Genomic DNA, 24,058 nt, shown 5'->3' with positions numbered 1-24,058 from the left:
AAGCGTCAAGAAAGAACTATGTGCTGACCATGAAATGAGGTGGTCTTACATGCCATAAGCAGAGTTTGGACATCAAGGTGGGGTGCTCGACTGTGTCAAATGCCCAAGATCTTGTGTATGAGATTGAGGACTTGCATCATGATGTTCAGGATGGAGTGACCTGGTCTAAATCTAAACTGATGGTCTGATATCATGCCATTGAACAAACGGAAGGATTTGATGTCAACTGTGATGATGACTTCCATGGCTTTGCTTACATAATTGGGAGTACAGTAAGGTCTGTCTTTAGGAGTATCTGTTTTTGCACCATGTTTGTGTGTTGCAGTGAGGTTGGATGATTTCCAAGTAGATGAGAAAATTACAGTGCAAACACAAACACAAATTGCAGGAGGATGAGTAAGAGTGGTAGAGCAGGTTTTTAGGACATGTGTTGATGTCGTCCAGGCCTGTTGTTGAATTTGAGTTGAGGGTTGCCAGTAACCTCTCCACTTTCTCACATGAGAAAGACACAGAGTCCAGAGTCATTGTATATGAGAGGGTAAAGGAGTTTTGGGTGGTTACAGGGAGTGCTGGGTTTGGTAACCAAAATTTGGGAGCAAACACGGAATTAGGGCATTCAGTCTTTTCATGAACAGAGTCGGCTGTGGTGAAATTTGAAGTGAGGGAATGGATCGAGGGAGAGTACACAACAGAGACTGACCTGACAAGGGTGTGTGGTGGCAGGGTGTGGGATGAGCGGAGAGAGGAGAGGACAGGACGGGGTGGGAGATTGGAGTGGGTGGGATATGGGGGTGAGGTGTGCAGAGGGGGAACATTGGGGGACACAGAATGGGGGATATATAACACGGGTGGTAGCAGAAGAATCAGGAGCGGATGTGAGGGGAATCATGAAGGAGATAATGTTGGGAAGGGGACTGATGTGAAAGGGTTTATCTCCATAATTCCACAGTCATTACAAAACTGGTTTTAGTTGACAATTCCAAGGGTAGATCAACAAAAAGTGACAACAGGATTGGAATTGTGGGAAGGATGTCTTCAGGTATGAAGAAAGATAGCACTATATGAATTTGATGGGAGATGGGAAATGGGTTTGTGAGCTAACCAAGAATAAAACAGGAGGGAACAGAAGATGAAGAAGCAATTGAAAGACAAACTTGGAAATGAGAGTGTAGGAAGATTAAACCTTTTAGAATTGTCATTTAACAGAAGCTAAGAAAAGAGGAAATGGTTTTGAGGCAGAGGTGTCAAAAAGGACGAGTTTAAAGAAAGATACATTTCGCAAGGAGTGAGTAAGGAAACAACCTCTGTGAAACAAGATGGACCATCAAAACGTCAGGTGATGGTTTTTTTTGTTTGTTAATTTTTACTAAATGTATAAAGGAGTTAGAGCGAGGATGGGAATTGTGATTGAGAGGTGATTGGAGGAGTTATGACAAGTGGGTGTGTGAATTGGGGGGGGGGTGGGGGGGAAGGCATCAAAGACAAATCCAGAACAGTTTGATTAACTTTGGAAGCAGGTCACTCAAGGAAGAGAATAAAAGCTGTCACCACCAGAAACTGGCATTAACATGAAGCACTCTCTCATCTTCTCCTTCAGTGTGTATAACCTGTTTCTTTGTCTGTTCCTTCCTATGAGAGATTGATGGATGTATTTGTGGAGGAATAGTGTATAGACATGAGGGTATGTCAGAGATTGAGATAAGGATGGCCAACTTGATGTATGGGCATCTTTAGCAGCAGAATGTTCAGAGGAGCAAATTCCTTTGAGTTCTGTGATGTAGTACAGGGTGGGCCAAAAGTCACTGAAGGTTTTGTTTTCTTTTTTATAACTTTTTTATTTTTGATTAATTTGTCTTTTTTTTTTGCTTTTTTTTTACAGATTAAAAAAAAAGACCAGGGAGATTCATTATGAGTAAATTTGCTAATTAATTACCAGCCCATGAAAATTGTTGAATTATATGACTCCAGTGGGAATTTCAAACTCAAAGAAAATTTCGCAATCATTTTAATGTTCGAGAACAACCATTGGAAAACATGATTCGGAATATTTCAAGATGCCACAGACACTATGGGAATTTAAAAACAACACTTCCGAGGAAATTGCAGCGATTGATCAAGGAGTTTTGTCCTCTGTAATGGATCACGTTTTGGAAAGATTAAGACTTTGCGAAGAAGCCAATGGGTGCCATTCGCAGGAGGTTATTTTTCACAATTAATCTAAAAAAAAAAAAACAAATCCCATGAATTAAACAACCATTTGCAATTTATTTTGTTAATTTTTATTTAAAAATAAAAAAGTTATAAAAGAAAGAAAACCTTCAGTGACTTTTGGCCCACCCCGTATAAACCTGGATTTTCCAACACATTTTTCAAACCTAACATCAGGGGAGTTTTCAGTACAAAAGATAGAGTGGTGCCCACTCCCAAAAAATAAACCAAAAGCTTGGCCAGCATGAATCGCCAACACATTTGGAGCCATTTTATCAGATTTAGCCAAACAGCCCCCTTTGTGATTTTAATAGTGTTGCTTTATCATAATTTTCATCAAAAACATTGCATGTGATTGTTTTATGACCTCATGACCCATTTTATTCAGTCATTTTTTTTGGTGGCACTTGGCTCCAGAGCAGCTGGGAAACGTGATCACAGAATGCCAGCAAATAGCAAAAATTTTAATGGGTCAACTTATGTTTATCATTACCAGATTCACAAAATGCCAGACCAACCAAATCCATGAAATGCCGACGCAGATACTGTCTGATAAGACCCTGTTGGCTGATTAAAACCGAAGTTTCTCACTGGTTGAAAAACTACAACCTGCTACTTATATATCCATCATCAGAATATCCTTGTGCCAACAAAAACAACAACAACAACAACCAGATGCACCAGCCTGGAGCAGCCATTGTCATACTCATACACTATTGTGAGTGTGCTTCAAAACTATCAAGCAATCGCACCACCCTGCTTCTAGTCTATATGCAGCCTTTGAAAGCAGGGATATTGTTCTATCAGTTTAGTCAAGTATATCACTCACAAATTAGTTTAAAATAACATAGTGTGACAGCACGAGTAATTTTGCCGAGGCTGAGTGAACCGAGGTTGAGGCTGTTTATTCCTGATATGTGAAACACCCTGCACACACCTACAGAAAACAGACTTTTTGGAACACTGGCCACATTTTCCATCCAATCATCATGTCACTGTTTTCAAAAAAAAATCTCCATGGGTTGGCGCTCCAATGGTGAGTCTCCAATCAATCACTCAAACGGTTGTGGAGAAAATGAATTTAAAAGAGAAAAAAGTGAAAAGTGAGGGCAGAAGAAAAAACAATTAAGCTTTTGTATATTCCAACTATTAAGGAGTTATTTTCCAATGGGAAAAACTAAAAGTGAAAAACTAAGCCAACTAAAAGTGTTCAAATAATAGAAACTGTTTTATTGTGAAAAAATATTCAAAACATGTAGAAGTTGAACACTGCTTGAAGGTATAAATACTTTATATTTCATCAATGTATGAGTATAAGGCCACAGATTGTTGTTTCATGCCAACAACTGGAAACATACTTGTGCCTGTAAGTATGTAAAGTCCCACATCACTGTGCCTGTCTGTCATGAAAAGTCAATATGCCTTCCTGTTTTGATGCTTGGATGCAGTATGGGGGCTTGTCTTATTGGCATCGTTCACCCTTTAATCAGTTTATTCTGTATCCTAATGTCCTCTGTTCTGGCCTTCATATTTATGTCCCCAGCTGCTGCTCTCTTTTTGAGGGGGGTTTTACCTGTCAAATGCAGGAGTGTTGCAATGGGAATATATGAATATTGTGTTATGTGGAATGGAGAGTGGAGATCAGGAGCAAGATCGATGTGTCCTTGTATGGTCCTTGTGATCCTCAAGTATAGCATGGTCCTTGTGATTCGCAAAGCAAAGATTTACTCTTGTAAACAGGGAAAATGTTAGAGTAAGCCATCTTGTTGAACTGCTGCTTTGGTATCTATTATCGGAGGAGAGAGCATTTGTAATTTGTAGACAGTATGGTAATGGATAATGCCAGGTGAGGAATTGCGGCCACAAAGAGGGTGCAATGGAAGTGATTTGCTATTCAACACCACCGAGCACGCACTATTCGGCTGGCGTTTACAAGCCGTGGCAGCATAGTCAGCTGTAGGGTCTTGGAGAGGGGTGGGATGCCGGGGCACGTGGCACTGACACCAGAAGCGGTGGCCAATGATGGCCCGCCGTATGCTGCCGTTGGGCCAGATGACCTGATGTGCAGAAAGATGGGGCCTCTGTGGAAAAACTATAGATAGTGCCAGTCGTAGGTGGAGTGGAACTTGGTGAGAAGAATATTTCACTGTATACATATACTGTATATATATATATATATATATATATATATATATATATATATATATATATATATATATATATATATATATATATATATATATATATTGTTACGGCTGTGGAAATTCGCAGAACACCATATAGGTCCTTAGTTCAGTTATGCCGATAAGTCCGTGTTCAGTTAGATTTCCCCACCGTTGTTTAGTGGGATTTATCCGTGTGGACAGGGATGTGATCTTTGAGTTAGCCGTTTTTCTTTACTATCATTATTTTGGACCAACCACAACGCCACCCACCAACCATCATGCCAACCACCAACCACCTTCTCCATGCCACCCACTAACCACCACATCAACCACCAACCACCCTCTCCACACCGCCTTCATAACGGCATCTGCCCACCATCTCCTAAACCGCATCTCCCCCAATAGACCAACCCGAATAACATCGCCTCACCTTCATCCCCGAAGCGACGCCATCTTTGCACCAGCCGTGGCGAGTCCGCATCGAACGGCATCGCTGCAGGCACATGCGGGGGGTTGCTCGCCGCGCAAGTTTGGTGATCTCGCGCACGTCCGCTCACCGAGCAAGTTTGGTGATCTCGCGCACGTCCGCTCTGTGGAAGCTTCGCCTTGGAATTCGGATCAAAAGAGAGAAAGGAGCGGGGACTGTGGGGGTCGAAGGTCGAAGAGCCGAGGTCAGATCTCGTCTCTCAAGCCCTATAAAAGGCCGAGCGGAGCGCCAGTTCGCAGTCGTCAGTCGGTGGAGTCAGTCGGTGAAGTCTGAAGTCTGGAGAACACAGTCGGGGGAGAAGTCCAGGAGAGCGGAGGACATGCGAGCTGAGAGGGTGGCCAAACCTGCTATGCCGCGCAGACCTACGCGTTCGTGTGGAGAGAGCCGGACAGAACTCGCCAGCCAGCGCCAAACGGTCTGAGGTGATCGGGCTTCGGGACAGTCCAAGCATCGCTGAGGAACGGACGGGTTCTTACAAAGAGCATCAACTTTGGAAGAGCATCAAGACACGTTCGTTCCTCTCGACGCATCGCCGGCTGAGGCCCGAATCACCCGGCCGCTTGGCAAGGCCTGGGCTCAACTGCAGCTATGCTAGCTACCATGGGGATGGGACGTCGCGGGTCGCCCCTTCGAGGCACCACGAGGGTGGAGGTAACTTGCAACGGTCTCGTGGGACTCCTTCGGTCCGCCAAGCTCCACTTTATAAAGGCCTACAGGTCCAGTCTGACCCCGTTGTCTTTGCGGGGGTCTTTCCTTGTTTATTTGTGTGAATGTTGTGGCGCCGTGTCCCGCAAGTAGAACTGTTGTTAAGTGCTTGTGAATAATAAATAATTAATAGACGGTTGTAGTGCTTTGTCTTGCTCGCGTCTTGTCCCATCCCACCAATTCATTGCATGATTGATTGTATACGTGTAAAAAAATTAATGTGCTTGTTTAAATGTCACCCGTTCGTTGTGTCCTCTTTCCCCAATTGAACTGCTATCTTGCCTTCGGAATAATTACGGGCTTTTTGATAGCCGATAAAAGAATCGAGTCCAGCGAGGTCTCGCGATAATACCCCGCTCGGTTATCCCAGAACGGAACGAACTGCTTAAGCGGTTAGTGTCCAAGCAGACCTCGCTGAGGTATGGTCTCTCGGTAGGCTGCCCACACGAATAATTAGGTATATCGACAATTCGGCGATTGACCCTGTCGCGTGTGGGTGGAATATTGACTAGGCCGTGGTGTGCGCTTGGAGCACACTCGGCGTTGTTCCGGAAAGTCGCGACTGAATTGTCCGTTCGGTGGGCGAGACGGCCGCCATTGGCTAAAGCGGCTGTCCGCACGCCGGCGGGCGAGAATTCGTAACAATATATATAAATATATATGTATATGTATAAATATTGTTACGGATTTCAGAATCCGGTCTGATGAATGCATTCACACATCCAGGTCCTCAGACAGTTATTTCCTTAAATGCATGTTCAGATTAGCCCCATCCCCATGTCTAATGGGATTTTAAATGCAATGCGTTGAGAAGGGTGAAGAATAGATCCCCTCTCTTGTGGGAAGCTTTTTCCTTTACGACAGACAAGTTTACACACATTTCTTTCGCGAGCTCTGACACCCGCCCTTATTTTTCCTCAGCAATGTTTATGCACATATTTCCTTCATCAGGGCCGATGCCTGCCCTTTTTTGAGTGCATGGGTTGTCATGGTAAAGGTGCGCAAGTGGGGCGGGGTGAGCTTGGGGGGGGGGGACTCTGCTCCCGCCGAGACGGGCCACAGATATAAAAATAATTGGAGGTCCGTACAGAAGGAGAAGAAAGTAAGAGGGGAAGCGCGCGAGAAGAGAAGCGAGCAAGAAGCAGACAAACGAGCCAAATAGAAAGCGAGAGCTGAAGCGAGCGAGGGAAGAAGCAAGCCAGAGAGGAAGCGTGCAAGCGAGCGTGTGGTGTGCATGTGGGTGTGAGCAGCGCCAACAACGAGTGAGGCACGGGTCGATCACCAACGAGTAAGGCGCGAGTCAGTCAGCGATGGACCGTGTGGGTCACTGGACATCACCAGTTTTGTGAAGTGTGAGGAGCTGCCCGTGTCACAGCACCAGGGTCTAAACCCGTGACAGACTATCTCGGTGCCTCCCCCCCCCCCAGACATCGACTGGCATACAAGGCTATTGGCGAGTGGGTGCACGGCATGGCTGGGTGCTGGCGGTGGACGGGACACGCACGCGCACATTTCAGGACGTTTTTACTTCACGGACAACTACTCTCTGGTGAGCGAGATGACTCTTCCCCCCCCCCCCCTGAATGATTGGCTGAGTACCCTTGTCTGTGTCTCCTTGTCAGTAAGTCAACCTCAGATAAGCATCTTCTCTCTGTCTCTTTCCTGTCATTTTGATTGATTTTGCCTGATTAACTGTTCATTTCGATTGCTTTGGAATTTATTCATTTATTTACCTCAGAAAATAAAAAGTTATTTTCATTTATATATTTTGTTATTAATAAATAATTTGTTGACTTCCAACCTGTCCATGTTTGTCCTTCCTTCCATTGGTCTAGCATTGTCCGAACCTAGATAGAATGGGAGGTAATTACCACAGATTTGACCAAAAATCGTCGGCATGCACCAGCGGTTAAAACGCTCGGCCGCCCTCATTAAAACCTAATGAAGATATAAGATTGGTGCTTTGCCGAGGGCGCGCTCCATGCTCAGGTAACCACGTCACCTCTAGCTAAACGGCATAATTAGAGGGTGGACACTGGAACACGTGGTTAACTGGGTGGCGTTCGTGGTTCATAAACACCCACCGTGCCACAATGTTAATTGTGAGCGGTGGTCCCAGGTCCGACTCTTCCGAGAACAACTGGGATTAATCCCCCTGAGTGACAAACTGGTGTCTCGGTACCCTTGAACGCAACAATATATATATATATATATATATATATATATATATATATATATATATATATATATATATATATATATATATATATATATATATATATATATATATATATCCTGATGGACTGACTAATTCCTTGTCATGGAGATTAAACCAGGCCTGTTGGAGTGGTGCTCTGCACCATCCTTCCATTATCATGCCTGTGCCTTTTTCCGAGGTCAGCCATGCCACCGGGTGTTTTACACCATCGTCCTGCACATCATAAGGATTGTACCTTGTTCAGGCTTCGCCTGTTTTCCCCATTGTTGGAATGATTCGGTTTTCATTTGCATCTAGCGGGGATAGGATTATTTATTTCATTCCTTGTATATAAGCTGCATATTCCCCCTCTCCCTATATGTGTCTGTTGTGTCGCTTGGTTCGTTCTGTCCCACACATCGCATCGACCTCTATTCCCTGTATCTCTTATTTTATTAAAACTAAACCCTTGTAAAGGTAAGAGTCATTTCCCCATCTTTCACTGAACATGCACATTCTGCCTCCAAATTTGGCTTAATTGGGAATAACCTTGGGGAATTCTAAGGTGAATCCGAGCGCATGGTAATTCTTATTTGAATGCAGTTGAGCTTGCTACATTTCAGCTGTGCGTGGGATCAAAGATCCCGGCACCAAGGTAGGTCACATTCATGAGCCTCAGATGTGACTATCTATCTTGTATACATATATATGTATATATATATATATATATATATATATATATATATATATATATATATATATATATATATATATACATATATATATATATATATATATATATATATATATACATATATATATATATATATATATATATATATATATATATATATATATATATATATATATATATACATATATATATATACATATATATATATATATACATATATATATATATATATATATATATATATATATATATATATATATATATATATATATATATATGTATGTATATATATATATATATATATATATGTATATATATATATATATATATATATGTATATATATATATATATACATATATATATATATATACATATATATACATACATATATATATATATATATATATATATATATATATATATATATATATATATATATATATATATATATATATATATATATATATATATATATATATATATATATATATATATATATATATATATATATATATATATATATATATATATATGTATATATATATATATATATATATACATATATATATATATATATATATATATATATATATATATATATATATATATATATACATATATATATATATATATATATATATATATATATATATATATATATATATATATATATATATGTATATATATATATATATATATATATACATATATATATATATATATATATACATATATATACATATATATACATATACATATATATATATATATATACATATATACATATATATATATATACATATATTAATATTTCGGCACGCCCCTTTCTTTGTTCCACCATCAGATTTTTGTTACTGCATGAAATGAAACAAGATTTGGCACATATACTAATGATATTATTGTCTTCCTTAAGAGGCCCCTCAAAATTCGTTTTGATGCATTTTCACAAACTCCAACGGATTCCATTCAAATTCGGTACGATTATAGCTTTTGGTCCAACTTAGGTCATTGGCTATAAAAAATTTTTCCATAATACTTCCAATATTCGAAAAAATCGATAAATCGATATCCCTTATGGGATTTTCCATTCAAATCCACTCAAGTTTCAGGCCTACGGGGGACGCAAATTTCCACTTTGCCCCGGGCGCTGTTTACCTCCGCCACGCCAAGCTGTGAGGGTTTGGGTTAGGGTTAGGGTTAGCTACCCTAACACTAACCCTAACCCTAACCCTAACCCTAACAGCTAACCCTAACCCTAACCGCTAACCCTAACCGCTAACCCTAACCCTAACTGCAACCCTAACCCTAACCGCTAACCCTAACCCCTAACAGCTATTCAGGAAATTTGCAAGAAAGCCCCGGCAACACCGGGCATTACTACTAACATATATATATATATATATATATATATATATATATATATATATATATATATATATATATATATATATATATATATATATATATATATATATATATATATATTAGCGGGGTATATACTTACACATTGTAAGCAAGAATGAACCATGCTTCTTTGTTTGTCTCAAGCGGCTTACCTGCATTTTTTTTTTTTTTAGTTTATTTATATTTTCATTGATGAATGATTTCCAACAGTTCTTTGATTTTTCTCACTGTATTGGCTTCGATGTCCATTGGCACACAAAATTACCTTGCTTCACCATTGTTTCACTTCACTCACCTACATTTACTTTTTCAGTTTTTTTTAATTTATTTATTTTCATTTATTTATGTTTTCATCTACAGATGCTTTCCAACACTTCTGTGATTTTTCCTGGTCTAAAGGCTTTGATGTCCATCAGTGCTCAAAATTGCAGCTTTCTATGTCACCTGGAAGATACCGAACATTAATATCAGTGAGTGAGTCAGTGAGTGTTTAGAAAGAGCTTGATATATTACGTATGTTATATATATTTTGCATGTCAATAGATGTATACAAATAAATATTAATGTGTGTGTGTGTGTGTGTGTGTATGTGTCAGTCGGTGTGTTGTCTCCTCCATAACTCCAAAACCATAAAACCTAGCAGCCTGAAACTTTGCCCGCATACAAAGAAAACTCTAAGGAAGTGCAAGAATAAAAAGTGGGTGTTTGAGTTAATTAAAACACCCCTTTTGAAGATAATTAACGGCCTTAATTAATTATATCCTTAATCAGGCCATCCTCAGTCACCGCTCTCGATGTGGTCTTAAGGCACATCCTTGGTAACATCGCTGGGGTCTGAAACCACCATGTTTTTTGGCCTGCTAAACCTTGCCTTGACTTGGAACAGGCCGCAACGATTTCTGAACAATAATATGTTTTTTCACTTTCATCACTCATATTATTTATCGAATGCGTGTTCATCATAGCTATGAATCGCTGGGTACATTACAATGATTATAAACTCCCAGAGACGTCAGCGTTTATAACTTTATTTCATTTCCACACATGCGAATCTCATCACCATGAGAATCTCTTAATCTAAGCATAATTACAAAATTTAAGCTCCACAATCGAACTTACAAGCACTTCTGACTCCTAGAAAAGTATGCATTTGTCCGATTCAGACATATTTGACATTTTGGGGATCTCCGGGAGGTGTTATATTTTTACAGGACACCATTTTGTTTTATCTTTTTGTGCGATCTCCTTTAATATAATACACCACTCACTTCGACATCGGCACATATATAAAAACAATAAAGTCCATCCGACCAGATGTTTGCCATGGGCTGTGAAGGCATACAGCCATGGTGTGTGTGTGTGTGTGTGTGTGTGTGTGTGTGTGTGTGTGTGTGTGTGTGTGTGTGCGTGCGTGCGTGCGTGCGTGCGTCTCTCTCTCTCTCTCTCTCTCTCTCTCTCTCTCTCTCTCTCTCTCTCTCTCTCTCTCTCTCTCTCTCTCTCTCTCTCTCTCTCTCTCTCTCTCTCTCTCTCTCTCCCCCTCACTCCCACAGTGTGTAGCAACATTTGGTGAAGTGTCGCTATCCCCACCTCCCCCCCCTTTCTCGCTCTTCACTCACCCTTCCTAGCTCCCCCTTCTTCAACCTCTCTGCCTCCCCCACCGCCTCCTCTCCCTCTCCCTCCCTCATTCTCCCCCACCCCCCTCCATTGTCCCCATCAATGAAACGATGGGTTGTATTTGCTAGTGTCTAACATATGAAGCTCTTTCTAACCACTCATTGACTGAATGACTTTTATTATTGTTCAGACTGTCTGGGTGATGTAGAAAGCTGAAATTTTGCGAGCAGATGGATACGAAGCCGATGCACTGGAAAAATTCACAGAACCATCAGAACGCATCTGTAAATGAAAGAAAAAATGAAAATAAATAAATGAAAAAAAAGCAGGTGAGCAACTTGAGACAATGGGGAAGCAAAGTAGTTTCGCATATCAACAGACATTGAAGCCCATACACTGGGAAAATCACAGAACTGTAAGAAAGCATCCAAAAATGAAAAAAAATTCAAAATATTTAAAAAATGCAGTTGAGCGATCCCAGAGAATGGGGAAGCACAATTCGTTATTACTTCTAATGTGTAAACATACCTTGAGAGTATATATATATATATATATATATATATATATATATATATATATATATATATATATATATATATATATATATATATATATATACATACACCACTACTCAAATGATTAATGTTTTATACATTTTTAAATTTTGGGTTGCATGCACTAGCCCAGAGACAAAGTAACTTCCTCGCGTTGGAATCACCATCATACCTTCAGTAGTTATTGAGGTAGGTCAGGCTACAGTTTTACATTGTTTCGAGAGGGGAAGAAGCAGATGAAGAAGTACAAATTGGCGTTTTAGCCGATGTGGTACTTTAGCGATGCCTTCTGGCATCTTTTTAAGTCTTAGTAGTTCAGAAAATGCTCGAGAATAAAAAGTATTGCTTTTAAATGCTTATGACTTCACTCTATAGTAGTTTATAACCATATAATTGCATACACATTTTAATGGGCAGCCGTTTCTTTCTCCGTATCATCCTTCTAGATGGAGTACTACTATACTCCATGATAAAGCTCTTAAAGCTCTTTCTAACCACCAGCTGTACTAACTGATATAAATGTTTAGTACCTTCTAATTGGGGAAGAAAGCTGAAATTTTGTACATTGATGCAACTCAAAGCCAATATCTCAGGAAAAAAAATCAAAAAACAGGTGGAAAATTCTGTAAACGGAAATATTCAAGAATAAATGTCAGCCGATGCAGGCTTTGTCTGCTCACTGCAAGTCACGTGATCCAAGACAATGGAGAATACACCAGAACTGGTTGCTAGGCAATGGTAACAAGATTGCGGCAGTTGGGATTATACATTTTTAAAGGAAAAAGTTGCAAAAAACACAGGGAAAAAGCCAATTATTTGTGAAGTCCCCAAGCCAAGGCTTGCAGTTAGACATGGAGGAACCGATGATATACCTATTGACCCCTGTTCTATACAGCACCGGGAGAGCTGATGGATTTCTCGGAAAGACAGACAAATCAAAATGTTTCCAGTATCTGAACAAAGAGTGTGAAGATGCTCCAGTACCATCAGTGGAGTCTACACTTGTGGTCCATGATGGGAATGCTTACTTCCACGACATGAAGGAGATACCAGCTAATTTCAGTCTGATTTGCCCCAATATTTTTTGACATTATATCATAGACAACAGACGAGGTATTGGCATAGATGTGTATGCAGTACTGTCAGTTCCAATGATTTGATGGAATTGGCAGTACTGTATCCATCTGGATCAAAAGCCCAGAGAGCGATGTGTTCTTCATCCTGCTGCACCATGCATGCCCTCACGTTGGAAAATGTCATTCTCTTCGATGCTGGCATGGGAAACAAGCAAAGACTGATCAACATCACTGAGCTCACAGAGGGATACACACAGCAACACTGCACAGCATTCATGTGCATCCACACCGACACTGGATGTGACACAACCAGCACCTTCAAGGGACTAGGAAAGATCAAACCCATGAAAACTCTCCAGAAAACTCCAACGTTTGCAGCTGTACTGTGCAGGTTGGGAGAAACGTGGGACGTGGCAGTAGACCAAATTGATAAACTGGAGGTGTTCACTTGTGCCATCTATGGTGGCACTCAAGTGCGTACGTTCAATGGACTGACATATCTGCATAAAGGAGCAATGTGCCAAGGAGGACCAACTCAACCCTTCAAAGAATGTGGATCTGGGAACACTATCACCATGTCGAAGAAGTCTAGAGCAGCACATAACGCAGGTGAACTATCAGATTAGAATCTGGAAGAGGGCTCATGATCACTAAACTGGATATTCCAGATGGAACGGTTGGCCATGGATGGGAGATGAGGGATGGCAAGCTAGAGCCACTGTTGTATGCAGAAAATGTTCCGCCACAACAACGCATCGATATTATCGATGAACAATGAGATTCTGACAATGTGAACTCGGATAACTCGGATGCAGAACTGCCAGATATCCCATATCAGATTGGTGGAGAGAGCATTGACAGTGATCAAGATCGGCAATGTTCAACAGTGAATAAACACTGTGCCCGTTCATTATATTGAATACATTATCCAGTCGATCTTTCTTGGTGGTAGCTTGTTCATTTGTTAATGTGCATGTACATGCTGTCAGGCTGGTTTCACACTTCATAATGTTCGTTATGTTTATGACCATATGTTACATCAAAGAAGCATAAAATATAGAATTGGTACTTGAGTTGTTCATGTGTTGAATCCCACGAATGTATGCTCGCTGCTTTGCTTCCTTCTATTAATTATCGAGTGCCATTTTTGAATTTGCCATAACTTTTTCAGTTTATGTTACAGAATGATAATTGTAGTATAAAATATTAGGAGTATGGACACAGTTTTTTTTTTTTGTATTCCTTGTCGAGTGAGGGCTAACACACAATGCACAACAAGGGGGGACATGGGACAAGAGGGGCAGGAGTGTGAAGGACAAAACAGTGGGGAACAGAGACATTTGGAGATCTGTGGAAGGGAGAAGGATGGGGCAGGGAACATGGGGAATACAAGATGGACATTACAGGGACTTTCAGGAAGGAAAGCAGGGAATTTGAAGGAGGTGGGCTTGGGTGGATTATCGGGGGTAGAAAAGATCGAGGATTTGGATGGGGGATGAGAAGAGGTGGTGGTGAACAGCTGTTTTGAAGGCCTGGAGGGAAGAATGGGATTGAATAGAGTGAGGGAGTTTATTCCAAAGGTGAGGAAAATAGTGGGGGCTGATTACAGCAATTTTTGAGAGGAATCGTGCAAATGATGATACAAGCATCAAATTTGGCACATTTGTTCTCCAGGGAATTCTAATGAAATCTGCCTGTACTGATTGGCCATTTGAAAATCCAAATTTTGAAAAATTTGAAAAAAAATTAAAAACTTCAAAAAAGTCAAGATCACAAATCAATGTTGGATGCTGACTGAGATTGGTGAATGTTTCAGAAACATCATCAAAGACGTTCCAAATCTGCCATGCAGTTTTCTTCCCTTTACCGCGGAAGGCAGACACGACGTCACATCCAGTGAACGCATGGAAGTATGGGATTCCTCTCGCTTTCTCAGGCCCATATGCAGAAGCTACCTCATGGACTGGAATCCATCGCACATTGGCTCCTTGGCCAAAGGCAATCCACATGTTCTCAAGAGCTAGTTCCTGTAAGGATGGCAGTACAGATATTGCTATGACTAGTACGTCCGTGTCATTAGCCTTAATGATAATGGACTTGCTACCATCCGCCGTTACATCCCTGGCGTGTACAAATATTCGAGTGTCAGCTTCTTCATGACAACATGGAGACACAGCATCCAGTGACTTCCTTGTGTTGCTAATGGCATCTTCTCCTTTTGTGACAATGACTGTGCTTGTCGTCTGTGCTTCACACATCTTTTCCGCAAGGAAGTGAAACAGCTCAGTCTTGTTGTTATCATCTCGAAGAAAGCTTCTCCAGTTACTTGGGGTCTTACTGGTTCCTGTCACTCTTCTTCTGATTCCTTGCCTCCTTTTCAACCTTGCCTCAGACTTCAGACTTTACTTCTTGTACACATCAAACACTACGTCCACCCTCTCGTACCTGGCACCATAGGATTCCACCTTTTGGGATGATGTCTTCTTTAGCATAGTCATCAAATATCTTTGAAGTGTGTGGAGGTAGGGCATTGATAAGTGCTGAGCCATCAATGATGACTGCATCTCCCATTGGTTCTCTGTCTGGGATGTTCACTTGTGCTTTAAGAATTTCAGCCAGCTGTGACTTCAAATTTTTTTGAAGTTTTTTTTTTTTTCTTTAAATTTTTCAAAATTTGGATTTTCAAATGGCCAATCGGGCAGATTTGATCAGAAAGCCCTGCAGAACAGAAACGCCAAATTTTATGCTTGTATCTTAATTTGCAAAATTTTTCTACTTTCTACTACACTAAAAAGGAGGAATGAAAGAGTGACGGTGAGCAGTGATTCGTGATTTTGGTAGTTTTACCAGAGGGGGCTTGTTGGTGGATCTTGAGCGCCTGGCGGAAATGTGGTGGAGACAAATCACAGAGAGAGCAAAGTGTGCGAGGCTGGAGAGGAGACGGTAGAAGACAGAAAAACCACCGACCAGCCTGCAGTGAGAGATTGAGAGGCCCAAAGACTCAGCCTCATTGCGGGAGATGCCGATGATCCGAAATGCCCTGGTTTCTACAGCGTGAAGCCGATAAAGGTGGGAGGCAGGAGCACCAGCCCAGAGGGGAGAGCAGCACTCCATCAGACTGTGGAAGAAAGCTTTGTAAGTGGTCAGGAGCTCAGGTGGGCCGAGGAAGGACTTTGCACGATGGAGGATTCCCAGTCGGCGACTGGCTTTGGAGGTGAGGTTTGAAATGTGGCTTTCCCAGGAAAGGTCATGGCAGATAGTGAGACCCAGAAGCTTGAAAGACATGTTCCACGTGTTTGACCAGTTTGTGATTTTACCCAGATCTGCAGTGAGCGAAGAAGCTGCTGCTTGCTGGTCTGAGGGATGACCGATAGTACGGCAGAGGGTGGAGTCATCAGCCAAGAGATATAGAGGATTTTCCAGAGAGTCTGAGAGATCATTGATGAAAACCAGAAAAAGAACAGGGCCCAGAACACTACCTTGAGGAACTCCAGCCTGGACAGGAAGAGGGGATGAAAGAACTCCATTTAGGGACACACGGTGACTGCGACAGGAGAGGAAGCCTGCGAGTCATCAGTGGAGATGGCCTTGGATAGCATAGGAAGAGAGTTTGGTGAGCAGGGCAGGGTGCCAGACTGTGTCAAAAGCACATGATATGTCCAGTGATATGGCTCTGATTTCATGTCTGTCATTGAGGACTTCCATACATTGTTGGGAGAGCAGAAGCAGCATTTCCAGGGTAGATTGACCTGGTCTGAAACCAAATTGATGATTGGAAATCAAGCCATTGGAGAAGAGAAAGTATTAAATGTCTGAAGCGATGATGGATTCCATAACCTTGCTGATGATTGGGAGAAGGCTGATTGGTCTGTATTTGCAGAGATCTGTTTTTGTACCTTTTTATGCAGGGCAGTGATGTTTCCTAATTTACAAGCAGATGGCAGATGACCTTGAGCAAATGAGAGGGTGAATAGAACAGAGAGAGGGTGAGCAAGAGCAGAAGAGCAGGCTTTGAGGACACGTGGGCTGATGCCGTCTGGACTGCTTGCAGAATCTGAGTTGAGGTTTGACAGCAAGCTCTCCACCTTGTCAGGAGAAAAGGACACAGAGTCCAGGGACAGTTGGGTGTGACTGGGTAAGGTGGGTGGAGAAAGTGATGGGTTTTGGACACAAGATTTATCTGCAAACACCGAGTTTAGGCGTTCAGCCTTTTCACGTGCGGGAGCAGCAGTGCGACCATTTGAGGTAAGGGAGGGGATGGAGGGGGAACATACACCAGAAACAGATTTGATTAGACGCCACCAGGATTTTGAGGAGGGAGAGAGGTTTGAGAGTTCAGACTTGACATTAGAAAGATGTTATTTTCTGGCTCTCCTGAGGGTAGATACACACTTGTTCCAAGCTTTATGGAAGGAACTGAGATTGCCCTCAGTTGGGTTTGCTTTCCATGAGGCAAAGGCAAGTTGTTTCAGGACAACTGCCTCGCCACAAGCTTCAGTGAACCAAGGATGGGAGGAAGGGTCGGACAACTGAAGACGAGAGGGGATAAATCTGTGCATGAGGGAGAGCAAGTTTCTTTGAAAGAATTCCCAGGAAGAGTAAATGTTGGAGAAAGTAGCGAGAGGAGACCAGTCAAAGGTTTGATGGCTGCTTGGAGACCCTGCCAGTCGGCTTGAGTGACATGCCAGAGTCGATGGCGGTGAGGTGGTTCTCTGATAATAGCCAGAGAGATGTCCACTTTGACAAGGACGTGTTCAGAAGAACTGATTGGAGCGGAGGAAGAGCAGCAGATATTGTCAGGGAAATTTGTCAATTTCAGATCCAGAAGAGATGGAGTACCATTGGTTGGGATCCGGCTCGGGAAGTTGACCGATTGAGTCAGTCCCAATGAGTCGCAGAAAGCTTTTGCTGAAGTGCCATGACAGGTGAGAGAGGTACCCACACCGAGCCAACTGGCATGATGACAATTGAAGTCACCACATATGAGGAAGAGAGAGTTTGGAGGAGAAGATTGAAGTTGGTCCATGTTTTCGGATAGTGAGGTGTAGATGGAGTCATCACTGTTTGGTGGACGGTACAGCACACATATAAACATGAGGTGGGAGTGGAGGGGAAGCCATAGCCAGAGGTATTCCTGGGGGTGTGGGGGAGTGAGAGCAGTGCATGGAGAGTGAGGAATAGAATCTTTGATGAAGAGAGTAACACCTCCACTAGGACGAGGCTCAGGTCTGTCATACCGGAGGAGTGAGTTACCGGGGAGAGATTCTTGGGAGTCAGACACGTCTTGGGGGAGGAAAGTTTCTGTTAGGCAAATTATGTCTGGTTTGTCAGTGGCAACCTGTATGGAAAGATTTGAAAGGTTTGAGCGAAGGCCCCGGATATTTGAGCTCCACACTGTGAATGAAAATGGAGGGGAGGAGGCTTTGGGTGCAGGGGGTGGGAGGGTAGGGGGAGGGTAGGACAAGGGACGAGGGGGGAGGTAAGGAGGGTTGTTTAAGGAGTGTGGGGGATTGCAGAATAGCTAGGGGAGGGGCCGGATGAGGAGGAGAAAAGGTGCTGGGGGAGAGGGGGTACAAGAGAGGGGGAAGAAGGCAGTTGAGGATTTGAGGAGGTGGAGTGAAGAGTTGGAGGTGAGAGGGTAGTGGAAGGAGGCAGCTTTGTGGATGGGAGGGGGCAACTTTGAGAAGGATGAGTGAGGGTGGTGAATGGTCGGAGAAAGATGAGCAGGGAGTTTTTGAGAGAGGTGAGAGGGAGGCTTTGAGGGAGAAGAGTGTGATGGTTGCTTTGAGAGTGAGGGGTGAGAGGGGTGAGTTGGCACTGAAATTGGAAAAAAAAGAATGGTTGATGGAAAGTGAACATTCATAGCAAACTGGGGTTTTAAAAAGTTTTAGGTCAGAGATGCGATTTTAGGTCAGAGTTTTAGGTCAGTTTATTTCAATATATGACTTGGATGAATGAATTCTCACATATGCAGTTCAAATAAAAGTAAATGCAGAAATGTTATCATTTTTGTGATGCACCGGATATGTATGCAGGATGCGGGCAAATATAGTCCAAGACCTCATATGAAATAGTTATGAAACATGATAATATTGATTTTAGAAGAACCAAAAGAAGCTGAACTTTCATTTGGTACTTCGTTCGTATGTATTTCTGCTGTAATGACCCCACATATTACCAAAGTATGAAAGATGGAAATGGAGTGTGACGAGAATCAAACATAGTAGCGTTTTGAGGGTACCTCTAAATATTGAGCCAAGATGACAAGAGTTCATCCCAACTTATGCAACGTTAACATTTGATTTCATGTTCAGGATACTCTAGGCCTCTAGTGCATCAGAGAAACAGTGTCAGAGGTTTATGGGGGGCAGGGGATGCAAGGACAACTGTAGTAGCCCATGACCTACTATCTTTCTTTCCACTTGTATCACTTCCTTAAGCACCTTGGGGGAGGGGGGCACAAAGTTATGTTTTGCCCCTGGATGCCAGACACCCTCAGTATGCCACTGGTTTGAGCAAAGGGCAAAAGTGAATACAGGCTTTACCACCCACACACATCATTAGAACACTAGATCACGACATTTACAACACAGGAAGGAGCAGTAACCCAATGATGATGACATGGCCTTCTTTGTTTCTTTTTTTTGTCTGCAATGTCGAGGCTCGAATGAGAGCTAACACGTATAATGGAGAACAAGGTAAGCAGGAGACAAGAGGAGCGGGAAAGGGAAGGAAAAAAACAGTGTGGAACAGAGACAGGCGACGATCTGTGGAAGGGGGACGGATGGGGGCAGTATACACAGGGTAAACAAGATGGACACGACAGGGATTCCATGTTTCAACACCAAAAGGGGTTCCATGTTTCCACACATGATCGGAGGTGGGTCACTAGTGGTCTATAAAAACGGACGCATGCACCAGCTGGTTCTCTTGGCTTGATAAAGTTTGTGGATGACAAGCGACACATTGCCTGAGGTGGACCCTGCTCATTCCTGTTTATAAAAAATTGGAGAGGAGTTTATTTCTAATAATTGGTTGGTTGTTGTTGTTGTTGTTGGTGTGTGTTGTTCAATGCATAATCCCAACCATATGCACCTCAAGTCACATACTGTCGTACCCCTCTATTCACGGATTCTCTATTCGCGGACACTGTGCATTCGCGGGTCATAAAGTGTGACCTGCCTCGACGTTTGTGCTTCGTGTATTTGCATTTTTTTTTTTACACTTAAGTACGGGTCTCCGATATCCACCTGGGAAATATGAAATCGGCCAACATCACAGCCTTACATAAAAAAAGGTGCAAAAATGGATCCCCTGAACTACAGCCCAATTAGCTTATTGTACTTCCAATCATCAGCAAGGTCATGGAATCCATCATCACAGTCGACATAAAATAATTCCTTTTCTACAACAGCCTCATTTCAGATCATCAATTTGGATTCAGACTTGGTCACTCTACCTTGGACATGCTGCTTCTACTCGCAAAACAATGGTGGAGATCCTCAACATCAGACATGAGATCACGGCCGTCTCTCCAAACATACAGTATCTCGAGCTTTTGATACAGCCAGGCATCCTGCCTTGCTCTCCAAACTGTCTGCTTCTGGAATCCAAGGGCAACTCCACTCTTGGATTACTGACTTCCTTCACTCTCATAGACAATGTGTGGCTCTCAACGGAACCCTTTCTTCTCTCCCTGTCAAGGCTGGAGTACCCCAACACAGTGTTCTAAGCCCAATATTATTCCTAATCTTTAGCAGTGATCTCACTGACTCTCTGAAAAATCCTCTTTATCTCTTTGCTGATGACTCCACTCTCTGCCGTGACATTTATCATCCTTCTGACAGACAAGCAGCAGCCTCTTCCCTCTCCTCAGACCTTGACCACATCACAAACTGGTCAAACACAATTTTGCTTATGTATCCATATTGTCCACCCTTTGTGTTCTCCTTTACCCCTCATCGTTATCTGCATCCCTTGTTTGTCCATCTCCAACTACCTTCTCCCTCCGCCCTGCTGTTGGTGTTTCCCCTTTCTCCTGTTATTCCTTTTGTTATTGGTTCACGGGCACCAGCAGTGACCACTATTTTCGTTGTGTCTGTGTGTCTGTGTGTCTGTCTGTCTTTGTTTGTTTGTCTGTTTGTGACGTTTGATGCGATCTTGATGAAACTTGGACACAAGCTAGATATCATGGTCTGGTTGTGTCTTTTTATATGAGGGGCATCCCACGCCCCTTGTGGGTGGAGCCACGCCCACTTGAATATTTTTGTTTTCATTTTTTTCTCGCAATTTCATTTCCTAGAAGCTGTGCATAATGTCCATCAGTACAACATATAAAAATCCGATTTCATTTGGTCAATTTTGACGTTAGCGATAAGTTTTTACGGTAGGGCTTCCTCAAAAGCTTCCACGAACTCAATTGTACTTATCGTGGCATTGTTCATTAATGCCCGCGAACCATTGTCGCCTCCCGGCTAGTGTTGTGTCCTGATTTGTTCTGTGTAATCACTCTTTCACAAGCCGAGACCAAGTAAAAACAAAACAAAAAAACTAGAATTGCCACTTTATAACTGCTGACAGTGATGACCGGGTACCAAGATGTCCGGATTTGATACAACCCTGCTCTCATACAACATGAGATTGATGAGTTACGGACTAAGTAACATGAAGTGTTCAATCTAATTGTTACGTATGCAGTTAGCTCTTTTTCCTCGGGGACATCGGCGGTATCAATTGAATTGTTTTTTCAATTACCTGAACACAAAGTAATAAATGTGTGGGAAATGTCACCATGGGTCCACAGGGTAAACTGGAACTCCCCTGAGTAATACGAAGCCCCCCACACATCTCTCTTATATGCGGGATTAATGAGTTATGGACCAATTAACATGCCACATTCAATCTATTAATTACTTCGGCAGTTAGCACTTTTACCTGAATACAGTCAGTATCAATTGAATTGGTGTTTAAATAACCTGAACACAAAATAATAAATGTTGACAATAATAAAAAAAATGGGGCAGAGGGCAAAGCAGGATTACCCTGAGTCTAATGAGGTCCCACACATTTCTCTATGACACGGGATTCACAAATTATGGACCAAGGAACAGGCCACGTTCCATCTATTTATTATGCACACAGTTGACCATTTTTCCTGGGGCCATCATTAGTATCAATTGAATTGCTACTCCTATACCCTCAAACGTATGCAGGCACAGCCAAGTGAGCCTTGTGCATAATAATAATAATAATAATAATAATAATAATAATAATAATAATAATAATAAATTCTTGAAGTTCTCAGTTTCAAATAATTAAATAATTCTGGCTGCCAGCAATTGTGGCTGAGCAAGATAAAATGTAAAACCTATTTTCCGCATGTCTGCTGGATCATAATTTTGAATTTTCACAATGATTAATACAGCAGTTCCAGAGAAGACATTATTTAATATTTTACTTTAATCCAACATGGTTGCCAAACCATGTGACCTATGTCAAAAGGAGCTGAGAACTTTTTGTTCATCATAGATAGGTGGTTACACCTGTAAAGTTTTGCCTCGATCTGTTCAACCGATTCAGAGAAGACTTTTTAATTTTTTTAATTTTCAATCCAATATGGATGATGAATCACATGACCTATGAAATCATTCGCTTATATTCTGCCTTTAATGAGGCAGGGAATCATGCTTGTTAATTTTTGTGTAAATTGGATAAGATGTATTTTTCTATCCAAGATGGCCACCAAACCACATTAATTGTGATGTCATAATTTTTACCCTATATGCAGCATGGCATTAGATGACAGTTGCAAAGCTTTGCTTCAATAGGATATGTGGTCCCAGAGAAAACATTATTTAATATTATTCTTAAATACAATATGGCTGCCAAACCATGTGACCGAGCAATTATTCATTAACAAACGTATATCTGCTATTCTTGGAGAATGTTACTGAAGTTTCCCCTCGATCTGACCAGTTTTTCTGGAGAAGATTTTTGCAGGTTTTCAGGTAAATTCAATATGGTCACCAAACCATGTGACCTATCAATTAGAAATTAACAAACTTGTAAAAGGATGTCATGGGGAACGTGTATGTAAAGTTTCGCCTCAATCTGTCCAGCTGTTCTGGAGAAGATTTATTTATTTATTTATTCAAAACAATATGGCTGTGTCCTCCATGTCAAATTTTCACTGGGATACCACTTCACAGATGACCATGAAAAATCGCACTTCACCATAGCGAGTTCTTGCCATGTGCCAAGTTTTCATTTTTTCCTTTGTTTCAATTTTGGAGATACAGAGGTCCAAAGTTTTTCGGTTTTTCAAAGATGGTGCCCGTACCACGTGATCTATGACATCATAATTATCACCGAAGTATTCTTCGAAAAATGATACATACGATCGTGAAAATTCTGTGTCGATTGGACGAACGGTTGCCGAGAAAATGAATTTTAAATAAAAAAAAACCCCCGAAAATTGCCGGCGGAAGAATCTACATATTAATACTGAAGGACCAATTTTGTGCTCTTCCTAGCGGTCGCGTCACGTTTTTCTCGGTACTGTGACCTGGACTGAAAGAAACTTCGTACCTGTAAGAGTGCATCGCACATAGTGGCAATAGTCAAACTTCAACTCTGAAGCAGAATAAACACTTTTCGTTTTACATTCGTTTACATGGCGACGTGTGACGTCACCGCTGAGAGGCGTCAGGACATCATGACATCATCGGTCATTCGCTGACGTCATTACGTCTGTCGTCGACAGACCGTTACCGCTGAGAGGTGTAATTCCACTCCTCGAAAATAGCGTCTGCAATGTAAAACCCTCTTCTGCACATGCTGACTACCTCAGAATGTGAATTTCACACAAAAATGTAACAAGAAACATTGTATCTTCTATATATTAATACTGAAGGACCAATTTTGTGCTCCTCCGAACGGTCGGGTCACGTTTTT

At 41.7% G+C, this 24,058-nt stretch overlaps 1 long non-coding RNA gene across 1 annotated transcript in view; it reads left to right on the top strand.

The window, feature by feature from the left end:
• LOC147017489 (uncharacterized) overlaps window positions 1-24,058 on the top strand; it is a 154,508-nt gene that overhangs the window by 124,303 nt on the left and 6,147 nt on the right. The window contains exon 3 of the long non-coding RNA XR_015049527.1: window positions 6,993-7,114. This is a non-coding gene — a long non-coding RNA (uncharacterized LOC147017489). The remainder of the gene's footprint in view (window positions 1-6,992; window positions 7,115-24,058) is intronic.

The sequence above is a fragment of the Eptatretus burgeri genome, chromosome 11 (genome assembly GCF_056783735.1).
Source record: "Eptatretus burgeri isolate ZD-2024b chromosome 11, Ebu_testis_v1, whole genome shotgun sequence".
Classification (NCBI taxonomy): Eukaryota; Metazoa; Chordata; class Myxini; order Myxiniformes; family Myxinidae; genus Eptatretus; species Eptatretus burgeri.
The sequence above is the reverse complement of the archived record's forward strand: the minus strand, read 5'-3'. Positions and strand labels throughout refer to the sequence as shown.